The 15019-nt window shown below is 40.4% G+C and overlaps 1 protein-coding gene across 1 annotated transcript in view; it reads right to left on the bottom strand.

Moving 5' to 3' along the window:
• Positions 1–15019, bottom strand: part of FMNL2 (formin like 2) — a 296810-nt gene that overhangs the window by 127614 nt on the left and 154177 nt on the right.

Genomic DNA, 15019 nt, shown 5'->3' with positions numbered 1-15019 from the left:
CCATTTAGCCATACTGTATAATTATGACGGTGGGTTTGCAGTGAGAAATGGACCATGAGCTCAAAGAGGTGTCTAGACGTCAGAACTCTTATAAACCTCCCTGTCAATATGGCACACCTTCCATAGTACTGGTCATGGATTTGCGCCCAGGTACATTCGCAAGTTTTTAGTCCAATGTCCCAAATGACCAATTATATACACTTTTTCAAGACACTTGGCTTGGGTCTGAGGTGAGATCTTTGGCCACAGAACATGGCAGAGTGAGAGAGCCCCAGAAGAAATTCATATCTGTTCCCTTGGCCTCCCTAAAGTTTCCATGCTCTAAACTGAGCTAAGGAGTCAACGTCTATTAACTGCCCTATGTATCCCCTCGTATTAATGCTCTAAATCATAGCTATCTGTAAATAAACAATACAGAACCTTGCCTGAGTCAATATATGGGTAGACAAATTCAAAGGTCTTCAACTTTTAATGCTAGAGCCCCAAGCTCTTCGAAAGATACAGCCTATAGAGAAACAATTCAACTTGCCACAGTTACTGTCTCATATCATCCAGGGAAATAAATTTAATAGAGGCAAGGATGGGTGAGTTATTCTAATTTAATGGCAGAGAATTAAAACCTTTGATAATTTTGATAGATACAACTCAAGCATTTTCCTTTAAACTCAATTTAGCATCCACAGTGGTATGCCTAAGGAGGTGCTAGTCACAGACCACCTATTAATTTGAATCCAATTCATTTGAATCTAACAACCTGCCTTCAGAATATTAAAATTTTTAATTGCCCCCAACGCTGATAATATAAGCAGAAGAGCATTGGATTCCAGAGTTTTCAATGATATTGCCAAGGCGTCTCCCTAGAAATATCTAAAATGGGGGAAATGTTTTCATACCACTTATCTCCATAGTATATCTACTTGAACTAGAAAGAAAAATAACTACTTGCATTTATTTGTAATTACAATTTTATAATGTTAAACCACCACCCCTAGGATAAGGCAAAGGAGAGTTCCATGTCTAACTTTCTGAGGGAAACCAATGTTATTGACCGCTAAATAACCAGTCCATCATTGCTTATTTGTACCCTAGAGATGGATTATTTCCTCCTAAACTGATTTTGACCTCCATGTTAATGCTCTTGGGTGTGATTATGCATTAAATAAAAACAGTAAGATTATGAGGTAAGTTAAATGAGTTTTTCTGAGTCCTTATTAATCTCTTGAGATATAAAGGGAATAAGAAAAAAGAATGCCTGAACTCTTCCAAGGTGTCAAGCACCGTATGAAGCACTTCACATAAGCTCACGTAAATCTTTGTAACAAGCTCATGAGATGTAATTTTCCTCAACTTCTATATGGGAAAGGGGACCTGGAAGAACTTGGTTAACTGGCTCAAAGTTGGACAGCTTTGCAGGAGCAGAACACGATCTGAATAGTCTGTGAGGCTCCCCAAAACAAACACTAAAAAAAAAAAAAAAAAAAAAAAAAAAGCCAATTTTTTTTTTCTGCAAGGCAAAATGGCAGTAACTGACTTTCTGTGAGTATCTACTAGACACCCGTGTGGAATCAGTTTGCAAACACTGCTACAGATGTAGGCCCTGTTATTGCCTTTCCATCTAGATCGACTTTTAGTTTTAAGAAGCAGTCTTTCATTCAACAAGTGTTTGTGAAGCACCACCCTTTGCACAAGCTCACAGAGGGGAACCAAAGAGATATGGTCCCGACCCAGCATCATATCCTGGTGGGACAGATACAAATGAAATGAACTCATCTTCAACTCTCCTAACTCTTGATAGAGATTATCAGAGGGCAACTTTTGAATGGACAATCTAGAGAGATCCTTTAGGAAAATTAACAATTAAGAAGAGCACTAAAAATGAGAAGGACTGAGCCGGGTCAAGAGTGGACAACAGCGTACCGAGGAGAGGAAAGAGTGAAAAGATGCTAAGTCGGGAAATAGTTTGGCAAATCAAAAACCCGAAAGACAGTCATCACGGGTGGAGAGAAAGTAAAAGAGAGAGAATAAGGGAAGGATAAGGCTGTATCATGCCCGGCCACGTAGGCCAGGGTAAATACCTTTTATTTTCCTCACAGCGCAACAGCAAGCCGTTGAAGACTTTGTCAGCATGAGATGACAAAATCAAGTCACGTTTCACAAAGACTACCCTGGGTATACGAGGAGATCTGATTAGAAACAGCCGGAGTGGAAGCAGTGAGGCCAATGGCTCAAATGAATGATGGTGGCTTGGACAAGGCCAGCAGCACAGCAAATGAATCAAGGTGGATAGATGTTAAAAATATGAACAGTAAGTTTCTGGTTAGACTTACGGGCTGAGGGCAGACATCACAAAGGAATACTATGCTTCTACTCTGAGTCACTAGACAAATGGTTATCCACTTAACGAAGGGAGCACATGGTAAAAGGCAGCACAGATCTGGAGGAGGTGGTGAACGATAAGGTTTCCAAGTGACCCGTTTTAGGTTGGAGATAGCGCGGAGACATCCTGAGGAACACTGAAGCAGGCAAGTAGACAACATGATTCTGAAGGTCGAGAAAAAGGTCTGCATCTTTCTGAATGAGAAGAGCCCTACGAAGTGTTCTTGAGCTCGCTGACTAGCTGTTGTCTGGAGAAGACGTTCAGCGTCCACACGTCAACACTAATACCGCACTTGGTAGTAGTTGGCCGTGCACCTGAAATAACCCCTTTCACGGGTCAAGCCTCGGAGCTGCTCAGGCATACATTGCACGTCTTAATAATTCTACAGGGACCAAGAAGCAGGAGCTCTATTTAAAAGCAGACACTCTACAGAGGCTGGCTAGAGTCCAGGGACGTTGTGATTAACTCGTAATAACTGCCCTTAAAACTTTTTTAGAATGAACTCATTCCTTTTGTATTGTACAGGGCAGGACTCTGGAGTCCTAGCTAAAGGTCTGTGCAGGTAATTCATAAGAGTCCAGGCTATTTTCTGAGGAAAACACTGGCTCTGTCTCCAGGTCCCTTTGCTGCCTATGAAAATGGATTGCTCTTCTATCAGCCTGAAATGTAAGTCAACCTCCAAGTGTTCCTCGCACAGTGATGGCTCTACCTCATCCAGACTGTGGTATCTGTGACACGAGGCTCTCCTCTCCTTCCCTGCTTCCATCAATCCATCCAGTATTGACTGGGCTTCCACTACGGGCCAGAATATTTGCACTACAGAAATAGGAGAGGATTTAATCATGAAGTTGCTGCACTCAAGTGCGTGCCAAACATCCACTGAACACATAGGATATTTGAGTTGAAAAGTTTAGTGGATGTTAGTGATTTATTTCTAGAGTGTACAGGTTCCTAGCTGAAATAAATTAGAGCATCCAAGAGCATTCTTGTCTCTTTCCTTCCTTTCAACCAGGCAAACTTTTAAGAACCAGCTCAAATATCATGTATCATAAGAACCCTCCCCCAAATATTCCAAGACAACATACTCTCTTGGGCCCCAATGGCATGATATACTTGTCTCCATTATAGCAACTTGCACAGTAAACCTGTTTGCCCACCTACATTCCCCACTGGACGAAGTACTTTAAGGACAATGTCTTCCATTAACCCCCAGTGTCTAGCACAGTATACGGCAAATAGTAAACACAACGCAGGTTGCTGAATAAAAGATAAGCAAACTAATTCAGTAATATTATTCAGTCTGAAAATATCTGCACTGATTCAGGGTTTAGGCTTCAGCTATTAACAAAGTCTATACACTAATGAGTGTTTTTGTTTATTATAAAACCCCAATGATAATGTCTATTAATCATTAATTATCTTCCAAACAAGAATTCATGGGGGGGGGATCTTCAAGGTCAACGCTAACAAAAACTGATGTTTTAGACATTCTTTAGACATTCTTCTGCCACACATAATAAATCACAGAACCCGAAATTCATTTTGTTTTATTCTTATTGCCAGTAAATTCAGATCAGTATCAACTATGACAGTTAATCTACCCCAAGTTGTAGTTCCATTAATGGTCTATATTCTGGTTTTCTGCTTAACTCTATTTTATATTGTTTTTAAATGGGCTTTCCAACTAAAACTTTTTGAAAAATCAAAGGTAAATAACAATGAAATATCTGAGTTTCTGGAGACATTAATTATGGTTAAAAAAGAATCTATGTTGGTCTATAAATCTGCAGTTATACTGCCAGAATATTATACACAACACAGAGCAGAATGAAGGAACCAAATAAAACCCATGTCCCAGGAATACAACTTTCTGACATCAGCTCTTATCCTAGGTTCATGGGAGCAATGAAAATTGCAGGACATCCTTCTTTCTCCCTGATATCCTTGAGGCTCATGTTAAGAAACCCACAGGGATATGCAGACGCAGAATAGTGAAAGTGAACCCTATTAAATACACCTTATGTAACCATAATACACCTTTGTTCTCATAATCTCTAAATTAAAACTTCCCAGTATTAAGTCACCAGATTCAACAACAGAAACTCTTTTATTCCATAACCACCTGCATAGAAAAAAAGAGAAGACACGCACTTCACAAGCAGGGTCACTTATGGAAGCAAGGAAAAGCATGTCACAAGAGAAACAGCTCGGACAATCTTCTACAGTTCTTAACTGATAAAGGTACAGAAGTTTCATGGGAACTCAAAAGAAGGAACCACACATGCACACACATCAAGTTTGCCCTTCCAACCACATGTTTAAATGCATAGTTCAGGGATGTTAACTATGTTAACTATATTTAGTGTTGATCTCTAAAACTCTTTCATCTTACAATACTGAAACTCAATACCAAACAACAGCTCCTCATTTCCCCCTCCCCAGAGCCATTACCTTTTGCTACAAAAAGGAAGTGGGCTGGATTACAACAGATGACTGGACAGCCCAGGGCTGACTGGAATTGAATGAGGCAGTATGGGGCAGGGATTTATGAGTTGGGCTCTGGAGTTGGACAAGCTGGCTTCCAATCCTGACTGTACCACTTTTTATTGGTCATCATGGGCCACACAACTTGAATCAAAAAGCAAATGAAAATGAACAAACAGTCCAGAAGTGAAAAAGCCAGTAAATGTAATTTAAAATGGAAGGTCAGAACCAAAGCAAAGGGTCGAAAACAACAAGATGTACCGTTTACTGATGGTCTGATATGTCTCAGGCATTTAGGCTCTCTGCATGCATTAGCCAATTTAATCTGCTTTATAATCCTGACAAGTAGGTATTATCTTCTCCATTTAACAGAGAAGAAAGCTGAAGGACAAGGAGGTTAAGTAACTTCCCCGCATGAGATAGGTGACAAAGCCAGGACTCAAGAGTGATCTGAGTCCTCTTTGCTTGACACTTAAGCGATAGTGTTTCTACAGCACAACCTGTCTAAGTGAAGCAATCCAAGAATTCTACTTGAATAACCAGAGACCTGATCGTGAGCATGCAAGGTTAAGAGGAAAATGCATAATATTATTTACGCTATTCATATTTTTCAGACAAAATACTGGTAGTTTTAACACAAGTCTTCAATATTTTTATAAATATGAACTAGAACCAGCCCCCCCCCCATAGAAAAACAAGTTACTGAGTCATATCTATAGATAGCCAGGTACTCAGCAACTCAGCAAACATGTAATAAGCTCCAAAAAAAACCAAATGAAGGTGGAAATACAAATATGAGGTAAACTCAGACTTCAGGGAAGCGCAAGGCAAAAAGAGGAGTACAGCAAAACAAACCAGAACTGCTGACATAATATACTCCAACCTCAGAGAAGCAGCCATTACCCTTTGTTGTTCTGTTAAAAGAAATGCTATGGATGTGTGAGGAGGGCAGTAAAGAACAGCATTTAATGGCATTATATGGTTTTTAATATTTGGGCTCTGGAGATGGGCCACTCAGGTTGCGATCTTAACTCTACTACTCATTAATACTATAATCTTGGGTAAATTACTTAAACTAAGCCCCAGTTTCCTCACTTGGAAATGGAAAGGATAGTGATCATGATGAGAAGGGTGACAATGGCAATAATACTACCTGCTTCATAGAGTCTGAGAAAAATTAAACTGGATAACGCGCATGACGCAAAGTCAGTACATGGAAGACACTAGATAGGTTAGAGCTTATTCTCATTACTTCAGGTGAAGGAAAGTGTGAACAGAGGTAAGTACGAACGTAGGAAAAGGCAGAGGAGTGTGCACTCCACAGAATAAACCAGAGGGTAAGGAGCAGATGGTGAGAGACCAAGTTAGAAAGGCCAGGTCCTAGACACCAGACCACAGAATTTCGAATTTACTTGACAGGCAGTGGGAATTCCTCAGCCAAAGAAATATCTAGGAGAAGCCAGCCTTTGGGGTCCTCAAGTGGCACAGGATAAAGGGTTTCTCCTCTGTTCATCACCTGATACTGAGCAAGGTACCAATTCTCGCATGAGTTCACTTTAAAATTCCAGCATCTTAGGGCAGCAGAGGGTGGCTGCAAATTCAATCCATGACCCACCCTTCTGTTCAACTAACCTCCAAACCATTTCCTTCTAGTTCCAAGCAACTACTTGACCATCTGAGTTTCAACACCCTCCTGGCCGAGAGGATGCTGCTAAAACGTATTCAGCTTGTTTCCTGGCACGGGACTCAGGCAGCCAGCCAAACAGGCTCCACAACGAAGCCTCAGTCAGACGTCTTTCACTGTCACTTCATTTTTATTTAATCACTGAGGGTATTAATATCATTCACTGTAGACAGGAAAGCCTACAACAGGAGAAATCAGCCTGCTCCCTGATCTAGTTACATCTTCAAAATAAAATCTGACCGGAAAGCTGTCCTTTCTGGGGAACTGTGACAATGAGACCTACCTCTAACCTCCCATTCACAATTTTAGTTACACCTGTTTTCTTGGAAGACTTTCTTTTAAGGATTGACGTAAATACAGATGACTTTTTTTTTTTTTAAAGATTTTATTTATTTATTCGACAGAGATAGAGACAGCCAGCGAGAGAGGGAACACAAGCAGGGGGAGTGGGAGAGGAAGAAGCAGGCTCATAGCGGAAGAGCCTGATGTGGGGCTCAATCCCATAACGCCGGGATCACGCCCTGAGCCGAAGGCAGACGCTTAACCGCTGTGCCACCCAGGCGCCCCTAGATGACTCTTGCACAACATTTTATAATCAAAAAGTACAGAGCCAGAAGGGAAGCTTGTGATATTTTAGTCCTATTCTGTCTTTTACAGGTGACCAAACAGACTCAAAAAACTGAAGGCAAGGTCCACATTCATCTAAGTGGTTATTACTGGTCCTAGAACCAAGAATCCAGGCCAATGTGACGATTACTCTTTTTCCATTATCATGAAAAGAAGCCCACTTACATCTATGCAATGAGTGTGTGCGTGTGTGTGTGTGTATGAGTGAACAGACATACATGTGTATCTGAGAAAAGCAAATCACATAATGCATTTATTTAGCAGAAAATCCTACACACAGTCATTACTCAATACATGTTAGATACTGTTACTCTTATTATCATCAACATTGTAAGGAATACGATTCCAGTACGTGAATGAATAATGCTTGAAGGCCTATTATTCTACTTTAGTAAGCTTCCATCGTTTCCCGACTGTACAGGTTTTCTTGTATCATAGTAAGTACCAACACTTGTCATTGTCTCCATCACTCCTCCTTGACTTGGGCCTTTGTATTCATAGAACTCATTTTATTTGTGAAATTATGAATCTCTAGAAAATTACCTGTCTTAATCAGGAAACACCAACTAAAACAAAAAACTTCCCAAATTCTCACGTAAATTATCTACTTCTTTAAATGAGCCACACGTTCACTGCCCTTTCCAAATGGGAATAAACAAGTGTTGACTGTGTGTGTGTGTATACATATATTTTATATTTAATTCCAGGGCCGTTATCGTCAATATGGGTAAGACTAGGTGGGAGAGCCCATCTTATCCACTGAATAGAAGGACATAACTATAGCAGTCTAGGCCAAGTTTTCCTGTAGCCCTGTATCTACTACTCCCCAGATCACTAGGTTAAGTGATTCAACACCCAATAGATGACAAAATCACACATCCCTCTTCAGGCCATCAGGAATAATGGAAAGAAATAGTCAACTTCTTTCAAACATACTATCTGATGGTCATTAGAAGCCTGATGCCTGATTCCTGGACATATTCTCAAATTCAAATGATTCGTTATCAACTGTAGGCCAGCTACTATGCCCAGAGCTTTGTCTAGCTGCACACCCTTGTGTACTGGCATGGGGGAGTTACACAACAGGCCACAGTAAAGATGCTAAAAAACTATTTCATGGACAGCCACTTGACAACATAAGGGCAAATGCGTTCAAGTGCTGGGCTTCTGGCACAGACCAAAATGAATCCAAATCCAGAGAAAGGGGTCTTATTCCACTGATAAACATCAATTTTCCATGACACAGGATTTTTTAGAGTAATTTTGAGGATTGGAGATATCAAACTCTAATTATAACACATCCAATAGCCAGATTCCACCCCAATCAAGCCCTAAAAATATGATCTCTATCACCTGCTGACCTGAAACAAGCGCATATGTGTGTGTGGATATATATATATATATATATATATATATATATATATATATTTTTTTTTTTAACCTTGCCCACTTCCCCTGAAGCCCTGACCTCATTCTGTCCCAATAGTTTCCCAGCAACATGCCTTCCCATCTTAGATTAGGGTCGTTGTCTGTCTCCCTCTCCCCTTCCCAATTACTCTGAAAAAGACTACTGAACTTGGTTCTATATTCATGATAAGCCCTTTCATCAAAGGAAGAAAATAATTCAAGTTTATGCTCAACTAACATCACATCTTCTGAGACAACAGTTGAAAAATTATGCTGTTGACATAAAGATGAACATTTCTGCCACAACTGAGACCAAAAATTACAGCCTGAAATATATAGCTCCCCATTTGTAAATAGCTGTGACTTCTGGGGCGGACTCATGTTCACAGACAGGATAATGGCTCACAAAGACGTCCTCATGCTAATCCCAAGAACCTGTGACTGTTTCCTTATATATGAAGATGTTTCTGCAGATACGATTGGGTTAACAACGTTGGGATTGCAAGATCATCCTGCACCACCCTAGATCAACCAATGTAATCACAAGAGCCTTTCAAGCAGAAGAATTTTAAAAATGGAAAATATTTGTTGTTGATGATGTAGAGAAACTGGAATCCTTGTACATTGCTGTTGGAAATATCAAATACAGTCACTGTGGAAAACACTGTGGTAACTCTTGAAAATTTTAAACACAGAATTAGCAGCTGATCCCACAAGTTACGCATCCAGAAGAATCAAAAACAGACTCCCCAGATACCTGTACACCAGTATTTATGACAGCATCATTCACAACAGCCAAAGGCAGAAACAATCCAAGTGTCCATCAAAATGTGAATGGATAAACAAAATTTCTTATATAAATACAAGAGAATATTATTCAGTCATAAAAAGGAATGAAGCTCTGATTCATACTACAACATGGGTGAAGCCTGAAAATGTTTGGATAAAAGAAATCAGTCACTAAATGGCAAATATTATCTGATTCTACCAATATGAAATATCTAGAAAAGGCTAACTCATAGAAACAAACAAAAAAAATAGATTACAAGTTACATGGCTGGGGGAAATGGGGAATGGGGATTATTGCATAATGGGTACAGATGTTAGAGGTGATGAAGAATTTTGGAAAAAGGCAGTGGTGGTGGTCGTATGACAGTGAATTTGCTTCATGCTACCAGAATTATACACTTAAAAATGGTAAACTTCATGGTGTGGATATTTACCACAATAAGAAAAAGCAGTTCAAAAACAAAACAAAACAAAACAAACAAACAAACAAACAAAAAACCATGGGTGAATAAGGTAGAAGAGAGTCAGAGGGAAGAAATCGGGGTAACACAATGTGAGGAGGACTTCACCAGCCAAGGCTGGGTTTAAAGATGGAAAAAGGGGGCCATGAGCCAAGGAATGCAGGCAGCCTCTAGAAGCTGATGAAGGCAAAGAAATGGATTCTCCCCTAGAGCTTCTAGAAGCCCTTCCTGAAGGGGTTGATTTTCACTCAGTAACACCCCTGTCAGACTTCTAACCTACACAACCATAAGATAATTAAACTGAGTTGTTTTACGTGACTAAGTTCACGTAATTTGTTGCGGAAACAGTAGAAAACTAATACTCTGGCTGACAACACTTGGGCTCCCCCAATGTATGGCTTCCCTCTTTCCCCAACACCAAATTTCCAAATTTTCGTATCTGCTTTTCACTGCCAGTGGTTAGAGGCATGGTTTCCATTTCAAATGCCGTATTTTAAATTGATAAAAGAGAGAAGGTAATTTAATTACAGCAGGAAATGGAAAACCGTGGGGAACTAGACAATACCCTAAGATTCAATTACTGAGAAATCTAAAAATAAACCTACCAGTTCCTATGAAGACATGGTATGAAAGAAAACGCTACACTATCCATACGAACACTCTAACACCGGCAAAACTTCGTTTTCACTGTGACAGACGCTTGTCAGTCTTGGACTTTGTTCCACAAGACCCACAGTGGCTACAGACAGGCCCAGCCGAGCCAGGCAGGAAGGCTGAGAGGTCTTAGATGGCAGGCCTTCTGATGTGTGACACATCTGCATGGTTCTGCTCCTGGTTTTCTCTTCTGCTAGCCTACTACTTACTTTCTTGGCCCTTATAGTTGTGGAAAAGGCCATCAAGTAAACTTCTGTTTCTATGCATACAAAATCTGGCCTAACAGCACTATTTGAGGTACACCTTATCTGTCAGTTAATTCAAAAACCCTGCCAGGGGCGCCTGGGTGGCTCAATCAGTGAAGCATCTGACTTGGACTCAGGTCAGGATCCCAGAGTCCTAGGATGGAGCCCCAACTTGGGCTCCCTGCTCAGCAGGGAGCCTGCTTCTCCCTCTGCCTCTGCCCTTCCACCCCCCTCCCCAAGCTCATAGCCTTGCACACTCTCGCTCTCTCTCCCTCTCTCAAATAAATAAAATCTTTTTTTAAAAACCTATTTTTAAAAAAACCCTGCTATAAAGTTGAAAAATATAAAACCTTGATAACCAATTTTAAGACTTTATTAAAATATGTGCACAAAAAACAGCCTTTACTTTATTGTTTTGCATTATTATTTGAATGCCCTTATTTATTACTAAACTATCTTTCTGATTTTTAAGTAAGAAAAAAAGCACAACTTCAATACCACTAGTGTTTTTATGGTAACAACCATCAACAAGTTAATTCACACATGGTGTCTAATGTGACACTTTAATATTTAATTTTTTAAATGACTTAATTCCTTAAGATGTCACAAAAACTAAAGAATTCCCAAAATAACTGGCATTAAGAATAAAATTATTCAACGACCTCAAAATCCTTTGGAGGGGACCACTGGTCATATTCTATTATATTGATTTATCCTTCTGTGCTTACAACACTGCCAAGTCCCTGGAGGGAAGTCCTCTTTATAGCCCCAGTAAGGTGCCCAACATTCAGGTGGTGCATAATAATTGTGTGCTGAATTCAGCTCAGTCACACAAGCTATATTTTGATAAAGACATACCCCCCCCAGGTCTTTTGTATTCTTTTAAACAAATAAATGATTAGGGCCACAAGAGAAGCATCAAAGTTAGCCATCATTTATTTTTAGGTTGTTATTAAATATTAAACAAATACTATTAACAATGTCTATTTCAATCATCTACAGTTTAAAAAAATATATTTAAAAGGTCCGGAATTTACATTCTCTCATCTTCCAGCCTGGACCAAATCTGCTCCTCCTACTATCCCTCTTCCTATTTCTCCACCAAAATCTACAACCCCATCTAGGTCCCGGGTCCTCCCTACACCATGCCTAGAGTTGCCTTTTTTTGTATCATTTCCACAGCACACGTGCAGGGACCAAACAATCGTGTGTGTCGTTCCACCATTTCACACGTGTAGGCTTTTTCTCCCACAACAGGCAATGTTCCCTGACATACTATGATCTCTTCTACAATATTTCGAACATGTATAGACAGATAAGACATTTAATAAACACTCAGGAGTTCAGTAAATACCAATGCAATCCCAGCAAAACCAACCCTTCTGATGTTCGCTACACGGTAACTCGGATTTTACCCATGCAATGTACAACAGTGACATCACAGAACAGATTATTAAACACCTGAACTAAACCATGTGGTACAAACATGAACCCTGAGACACCTCGGTGAGAGGTATCTCTTTTTCGGGGTGTAGGTTTTCCATCTCTGCTGTTTCCCTCTAGGAGAAAATGAAGGTTCCTGTGAAAGAAAATCCATGTCATTTGAATTATCCCTGTTTTTCCTCACACTCCAGTGATGTGTTCTGGGCACGAGGTGCTACCTCAGTGTATGACCTGGTCTCGGTCTGAAATGAGCAAGAATGATCACATTTGCCCTGTATGCAAAAGTAACAAAACAGAACACCTTCCAGGGAAGGCAAACACCTACATTTACAGACAACCAATTTCTGGGAAGCAGGCCCCAGGGTTGCACTCCATTTAATTTTAAGTGCTAGACTTAGCTGTGTACAGGAAAAGGAATAACAAAGCATGCAAGCAAGAGTGAGATGAGAAAAGGGTTGGGACAGGGGATATGGAATCTGCCTAGATCGATTCCTTGTGCTTCTCAGCTGAGTAAACCGCAACAGTAGGCCTGCGGGACATGACCCTGGGCTGCTGAACTTAGTACACTCGCTCAGTGAGTTCTGGATGTAAACACTTTTCTGTTTCCCCCAAAGCAGTGTTATGCTTCTCCAAGAGAACTATAAGTGTTGGGGAAAATGCCAAAATACGATAGCGTCCATTTAATCTTTGTATTCTTACATTCTATAACAACTCACTCTCCTCGCTCAAGGAATAAACCAAACCCAACTCCCATGCATCCATTGATCCTACTGTCTATTAAACCTCAAGTTCAAGTCCTAAGGACCTGAGGGATTACACAATACAATCCATCCAGTAACCTCCATCCAAAGAGTTTGCCAGCTTGAAGCAAGCCTCTGATTTGGACCTGCCTTGCTCCAGAGAGTAATTCAACTCCACATATAAATGAACTGCTGCTGGATATTAAGCTTTAAGAAGTGAGAGTCAAGAGACTTTCTAATTTGTAACTTAAAAAAACTACTTAGTACTTATTCTACTTCCTAAATGATTTTTTAAAACCTGATCCTGAAATACAGTCCTCCACATACTTCCCCTACCTCGGGGGTCTTGGCTTAGAGGGGCGGTAATATTCCATGCGTGTCAGCTGGACCACTGACAAACAGGCCCATTCATTCCCCCTTTTTTTCTTCTATACATATATTTATAAATGGTAAGCACAATATATTCTCTGTTATTCCACACGATTGGGCAATGGAGACAGTGTTTAACAGAGAGGTGCCACACATACCATGCATGATTTTCAAATGAATAGGATTTATCAAAATATATTAACACAAAAGCCATATTATCATAACTCAAATCTTTTTTTAATGACTCTCAAAGAACTCAAGGATTTTACAAGGTCTTCTGGTCATCCCTATAAATCATAATGATAAGCTTTGTGGTTGGAGTCACTGAAGCCTGGGTTCAAATTCCAGTTACTAGCAGTTCATTTCGGCAAGCAACTGAACCTCTCTGAGTCTCAGAATCTTCGTCTGAAAATGAGGACAGAAGAACCTCCCTGTGAGGGTCATCATGGAACCGTACCTCTCGTGGCGGGAGACACAGAGATGGAGGTGCCGTCTCTATATAAAGCTGGTGGCCGGGGAGAAAGATGCTAGTCTTCAGAGTAGACAATAAGAGCTTAAGCTAATATCCTAGAACTAAAACTACCTGCTGTACGTTCACTAGCAAGTCACTTAACTTTTTGCACTTGAACTAAAAGAAGACACAAGCTACTTCAGGAGGATTTCCAGGGGAGCCTGACAAAACAGGCTTTGTACAGTAGGGTCACTAAAATTTAAGTGAGTGAACACTTGCGAAGTGTTGCATTGAGCTCAGTGTCTGACATAATCAGAGTTCAATAAACTTCAGCTATGGAGGACCAGGATCCGATACAACCAACTCAAGAAGGGGGAGCGATGGAAGACAGGAGCATGTTCGCTTCCCTAACATAATGTCTTGGCGTCTCTCAAACACATACCTACATGAGAATTTCTTTACTGTAAGTACAGTGCATGTTTAGCAATAGTCCAAATGATGAACTTAATACATACTTAGGTCTGCGGTTCTCAGACCGAGTGCCAAGGCATCCCAACACGCTACAATGCACTCACAGGGGAACTGTGGAATTATTTTAAATTTCTGATGGAAACAACAAAAAATGCAGTCTTCGGACACTGCCCAAACCCCTACCCTGAAGTAGTTCACCGTTTTTACATTAAGTCACATTACATTCCTTTCCATGAAAGCTTGCTTTGGCAAAGCTGGTTTTTCAGCAGTTGCTAAGATAAAGTAACAGGAGAAAATGAAAACGAGAAAAACAGGAAATGAGGCTGGTAGTAAAATCAACGTCTGAGAACTTGTGCAGTGCCCAACAGGTACACACATATTTATATATAACTGTGATTTTTTTAAAAGATTTTATTTGAGAGAGAGAGAGAGAGCGCGCGCACGCAGGGGGAGTTGCAGAGGGAAAGGGACATGCAGACTCCGCACTGAGCACGGAGCCCGATGGTGGGGCTCGACCTCACAACCCCAAGATCAGGATCTGAGTTGAAACCAAGAGTCAGATCCTAAACCAACTGAGCCAACAAGGCACCCCAGAACTGTGACTTTTTAAATAATCCAACGGAAGTATCTTTCCTTCCAATGACGTAAAATATTTCTTTCAAATAGCTGCTAAGTTATTGGGAAGTAAATACTTACATTGTTTGCACATAAAAACTTAAATAGAGCAGTTAGGTATTCCTTTTGGACTCGGGCCACCATGTGAAATTACTGAGCTACTAAGGACACTGGCAACTGAGAAAGTATGGAAACCTCCTAT

Source organism: Ursus americanus, chromosome 1, assembly GCF_024610735.1.
Source record: "Ursus americanus isolate L20-20 chromosome 1, mUrsAme1.1.p, whole genome shotgun sequence".
NCBI classification, from domain to species: Eukaryota; Metazoa; Chordata; class Mammalia; order Carnivora; family Ursidae; genus Ursus; species Ursus americanus.
Note: the sequence above shows the minus strand (reverse complement) of the source record. Positions and strands in the feature narration are given on the sequence as shown.